This window comes from Rhipicephalus sanguineus, chromosome 10, assembly GCF_013339695.2.
Source record: "Rhipicephalus sanguineus isolate Rsan-2018 chromosome 10, BIME_Rsan_1.4, whole genome shotgun sequence".
NCBI lineage: Eukaryota > Metazoa > Arthropoda > Arachnida > Ixodida > Ixodidae > Rhipicephalus > Rhipicephalus sanguineus.
In genome coordinates, this window is record NC_051185.1 from 152752586 (window position 1) to 152758248 (window position 5663).

General features: G+C 45.7%; 1 long non-coding RNA gene across 1 annotated transcript; it reads left to right on the plus strand.

Moving 5' to 3' along the window:
- Positions 1-2952: 2952 nt before the first annotated feature.
- On the plus strand, positions 2953-4968 carry LOC125760188 (uncharacterized). The gene is made up of 2 exons (XR_007417821.1): positions 2953-3594; positions 4771-4968. It is a non-coding gene; the product is annotated as an uncharacterized LOC125760188 (long non-coding RNA).
- Positions 4969-5663: the final 695 nt, after the last annotated feature.

Consider the following 5663-nt stretch of genomic DNA (forward strand, 5'->3'; position numbering starts at 1 on the left):
GATTATGGTACTGGGTAATGATGGACGGACGGTGGGTAGATGGTGGGTGATGGGCAAATCATGGACAGATGATGGGTAGACGGTGTGTGGTGGGCACATGATGGGCATGAAATGCACACAGGGCAAATGCGAATGTGCAATGAATTGGAAAGCAGCCGATTGTGGACTACCTTCATCGATTGAGAAAAAGGGTGCAGCATGTGCATGTAGTCCAGCATTCCAGTCGTTTGTGCCATGTGGAATCAACAAAATTCATACAGAAACATTGTACGCGTTCAAACCTGGGCCTTTTTATTCACTTGACTCGCTTCCCCACGCGGCCGGCTTCGGTGAAGTACGACCGCAGGTATTTCCTTACGCAAGCCACCCGGCTCTCTGGGGGTGGCGCAGGAGGTCCCATCGGATGTACGTCTACGTACCTTTGCAGACAGGCTAAAAGAACAAAACAATATCATACACAAATAAGTTATTTTTGCTAAAATATGAAGCACATACATCCTAACAGCATATGCTCCCCAAAACATCTACCAGATCCTGCACTGATACGGTTGGTTTACAAGTAGGGGTATGTGAATATTCGATATTTTGAATAATTTTCTAATAGTGTGCTATTCGATTCGCACTGAGAATTTTACTATTCAAACTTCCCAAAGACAAATACAGTCAACGTCCAATTGAAAGTGACCCCTTCAGATTTTCAATATGCTTCACCCCATCACACTCGTACTGCGGCAAAGCTGCCTTTCAGGCTTTGCTATGGTCGCAAATGTATTGACTCAAGAAAACGCTGGTTCCAACACGGAGATAATAGATGTTGTAGAGGTCGAAGCTCAATTAATGCTGTTTTGGTCCTGAACTTAGGGCAGGAAGTCCGAAAAATCGGACGCCGAAAATTTTTCGCATCCAAATTTTCAGATGTTCTAATATATTGACGTCTACAAAGCAGATTTGGAACTCCAGACTTGAAAGGAGCACACCCTGGTCCACCACATCAGTTGGGCTTCCACAAAAGCTGAAAGAGGAAAAGAGGCTGAGGAAATAGCATCTTTGCCTTTTACGTGTAAAGTGTTGTCGGCAACACTTTGGTGGCACCAAATCACATACATAAATACAATTTGGCCTCTGCATTGCCTCATTCTTCATAACACAACTATGAAACAAGTCCTAGCGAAAAGAAACACTTTCATGTTGCTATCTCATAAGTATACGCTTAGGAATACTCTCCAACTTCACTTCGAAGTATTCGAAAAATATTCTTGAAGTATTCGAGAAATATTCTATTCCATTTGCACTCACACTTCAATATTCGAATTCGCTTCGCACCCAAAATTTTTCTATTTGCACAGTCCTATTTACAAGTTCCATTTGCTGCGAATAACGGCAATATGCATGCTTTTCATACCTTACATTGCTTTTTTGTTAAGCTTTTGCCAGCTAGCCCTTTCTGATTTTAAAAACTAAAAAAAAACACTGCATGTAAAAGAAAACAGGCCAATTCTGCACTTTCAGCAAATGCTATTTGTGTCAAGTTCGTTTTCTGCCTTAAAATAAATCGAACAGCACAGAGAGGAAGCTGCTAACAGCATTCATTCTGATCTAGACCCCACACAGTGGCAGCGTGTGTGAAATGTCCAGCACCGCTTTTTGGGCACCAATACACATGCAAAAGTCCACTGGGTGCCTTGAGCAGAACAGTAGCTCAGCTATCGTGCCACTTATGTACGAAGAGCTTCCTGTAATCGAACATTTTTCCTTGCTAAACATTAAATTACTGAAAGTATGCCACAGTATGCAGATCATGCTTATAGGCCACATATTACAAATTTGAGAGTGGAAGTTAAAAAAATCATAGTTAGCTGTGAATCCCACAGAATATAATTCAGCAAATAATATTGCCACACTGGGCATTATAAAGGCATTCTAAAAGCTTTTTCAGTAATTATGCTGTTAAATGCAAATCTATGTCTTCAATATGTTTATTTAATGACAGAAATAAATGTAGCATAAATAAATGATCAAGCAGTAAATTGTGCATGGCACTTCAAAAACAGTGAGGTACTTGATACTTTTTTTAAAGAGTGCAATTGAAGCTGCAAAGATTGCACGAAAACTGATGTCCACATTAAGGCACAATTATCTACGTTATTTTCCGGGGGCTTTTCATTCAAACTAATATGAAAGAACTTAAGAGTTCTTGCCAGATACTATAATACCTCAAAATTATTTCTGTGCTGCTGTTTCATACAAAAAAAGACATAACGCACAAATGCGCATGCAAGAAAAAAGATGCACACAATAGCCACTCATTATTATTCTAGCATTATTTAACGTGTGTAGTACGTGAATGCTGACAGCTCAACCAGGTTACCTTAACATACATAATCACATTTCTGAAAGCAGGTGACTTCACTCACCCTTCACAACATCCACCTTTTCTGGCGTTGCCGGCGCCTTTACCGTCGAGCTTTGAACGGTCCAACAAGCCTGGCCAGTGAGGCTCCGCTGGGATGCTTCCGCAGCTGGCCAAAGATGCCTAGCTACGTCTATAGTGCATTTGGCATCACTGGCCGATTTCATCAGAAACTGCCACTTCAGTACTGGCATTTTGTACCCCAGGCCAAGGTGAACCTGCAGCAGAAAGAAGCATAAGGTTTAGAACAGTAAAAGCTTGCTAATTTGAATTGGGTCAATGCATGTGTGTGAACATAGCATTAATAACATATTGGTTTCTAATGTCACAAAAATCCACAATCTAAGCAAAAAGATTTTTTAAAGAAGTACATGTGCAAAACACGTGAAGCAGCTGTGTGGATTAAGATTGAGACAAACGACAGGACTAAAATTTTGAAATGTTGAAAGGTAAACACTACCCGTACCAGAATATTGGCAACCATGGCACCAATAAAATGAACATAGAAAATAAACTCTTTGAGGAAAGTCACCAACTACAGTCGCCGACCAATTTTTCGTACTCCAAAAATTCGGACTTGTTAGATATTCCGAACTTCATAAATGCACCATCAGGGATCCCATAGAGCTAATGCATGTTTTTGACCGATTTTTAGGACGAATTTGCCCCCGAAAGTTGGATTTATCGGACTAAATCGCTCGTTTTAAGCCACGCCCCAAATCATTATGAACGCCGCCATGTTGGATTTTCCGCCGGCGTGGCCAAGCTTGGTCTTCAAATGGCTTTCCTGCCTCCGAGATTGGAAAGCGCACGCCACATTATAAGTTTCGGAGGCCGTGTCTGCTCTTTAGAAAACGCGGCACGGGACGCCATTTTTTTCGTCTTCGGTCAGTACTATCGTCATCGCACCATACGGGGACGAGGCGGAGGAAGGATTTTTTTATTGTTGTTGCAGCTTGTTTCAGTCGCCATTCTGCGCGTTTTGTGTCGCATTGCATCGAGACGTGTGCTTCTCAGCGGCTATCTGCAGCATCAAATTTTGTGTGCTCAACGCCATGGCTCCTCCATCTGTGCCATCGCGAGAGCCAGGTGGTGCGAAGAAGCATGCGAACTATACGACCCTGACGTTGTAGAAGAAAGCTGCCATTATCAAGCTAATAGAGAGTGGACGTTCACAGCTTGATGTCGCCAAAGAATACCACCTCTCCAAGCAAACGGTACCGACTATGCCAAAAATCGCACGAAGAGATTGACAGCGTTGGAGAATTCACACAAGAGCCAGAAGAACGACAGTAAGGGCGTTCATCCAGCCCTTGAAGAGGCTCTGCAGCTGTGGCTTAAAGGAGTTTTGGCCAAGAACCTGCCCGTGTCGGGAGATTTGTTAAAGGAAAAGGCCGAATCGTTTGCTCTCAAAATGGGCATTCAGGATTTCAAGTTTACTGACGGATGGCTTCGTGGCTTCAAGAAAAGGCACGGAATTTTGTTAAAAAAGTAGGCGGTGAAAGTGGAGCAGTGGATCAGACTATTGTGTCCGATTACCATGACACGAAGTTGCAAGCCTTGCTTAAATATGCTCCTTCGGACATATTCAACTGTGACGTGACGGGACTTTTCTTCAAGATGCTGCCAGATCGTACCCTATCATTTTCGGGGGAATCATGCTGCGGCGGGAAGCTCGGCAAGGAGCACGTAACAGTCATGGTACGTGCCAACGCCACCGGTACGGAGAAACTGCCTCTTCTTGTTATTGGGAAGGCGAGAAATCCGAGGTGTTTTAAGGCTGTGAGAACCCTCCCTGTGGAATACGACAGTAATTCCAAGGCGTGGATCACACAGGCTTCGTTGAACAATACATACAGAAGCTTGACCGCAAGTTTGTGCGGCAAAGCAGGAAGGTAATCTTTTTTGTGGACAACTGTGGCGCGCACGGTAGCGTGCCAAACCTTGAGGTCATTCGGCCGGAATTTTTACCGCCTAACACCACAAGCGTGCTCCAGCCAAAAGATCAAGGCGTGATCCGAAACATCAAGGCACACTACCGTGCCCACCTGCTCAGCCTTGACAGTGGGAAGGCCTACAAGGTCGACATATGTTAACCGAAGCTTGGAAGGCAGTGAAGCCGGATACCATCGCGCATTGCTTTAGGCATGCCGGGTTCGCTGCTGCCAAAGAGCCCAAGGCGGATGACCCGGGACGGCACCGATGGCGGGGAGGACCTAATGCGCGTGTGCATGTACCTGCCATGATCACATTTAAGCATTTCGCTCGTGCGGATGACACTATTTCGTGCACGAAGCCCACAGACGACGAAATTCTTCACCAGGTTGTCCCACAGCGGGAGCGGCTCGGATGATGACGAGGATGACCACCCGCATCCATCGGCGGCGGAGATCGCCAACGCGGTGACACTTTTGTCCAACGTTTACGGTGACGATGTCACCTTGGCGCAAATACGGGCAAACCAAATTGCCTCCAAGCGTAGTATGAGGCAAGGCAGCATCAAGGAATTTTTTAAGCCTGCCTGGTGCAATAAATGTAACATTTTTAGCGAAAACGAACTTTTAGACTGTTCGATTTTTCGGATTTTTTTCGGTCCCCGCCAGGCCCGAAAAATCAGTTGGTGACTGTAACCGTTCAAACCAGCTCGATTATGCAGACATCTTAAATGTTATACTAACGAGGCGGACTTTTTAGAGGCCGTAGTGTTTATCAGTAAACAACCATGTGCAGTCATGAACACTGAAAATAGGAGCAAGTTCAAGCTAACTATTAAGCCCCCGCAGGGGCGTCTGCGCAAGCAGGCGTTTGGTGTGTAGCGACACCACGGACCCGAGCTAACGGGGGGATTTCGACCCCCTCCCACGCCTAGCCGTGCGTGGCTTTGCCGTGTCCGGGGAAAAGGGGATCCTGGGGGTTGAGCCGACGCCGGGTGATTGGACCTTTAAGGCCCCCCGGCAGAGGCAACACACCCCTTTGGCCCCGGCTTCACGTAGACGGCACCCCTGGGCTGACCCACCCAGGGCAAATCGGCAGTCGCCTTTTCCTGTCTCTCTCTCCCCTCATCTTCGTCTTTCCCTCTCACTTTTAATCTTTCCTGTCATCTCCTCTCTTCAATTTACTTCCATTCTCTGGGCGGCGAGGGTTAACCCTGTGTGGTGTTCCAACCTTGGGTTACCATATTCGGTTATAGTGATAATGTACAGCTGGCAGGGCAGGGCGTGATACACCACAGCCTCTGTCGTGTCCCCTTGTT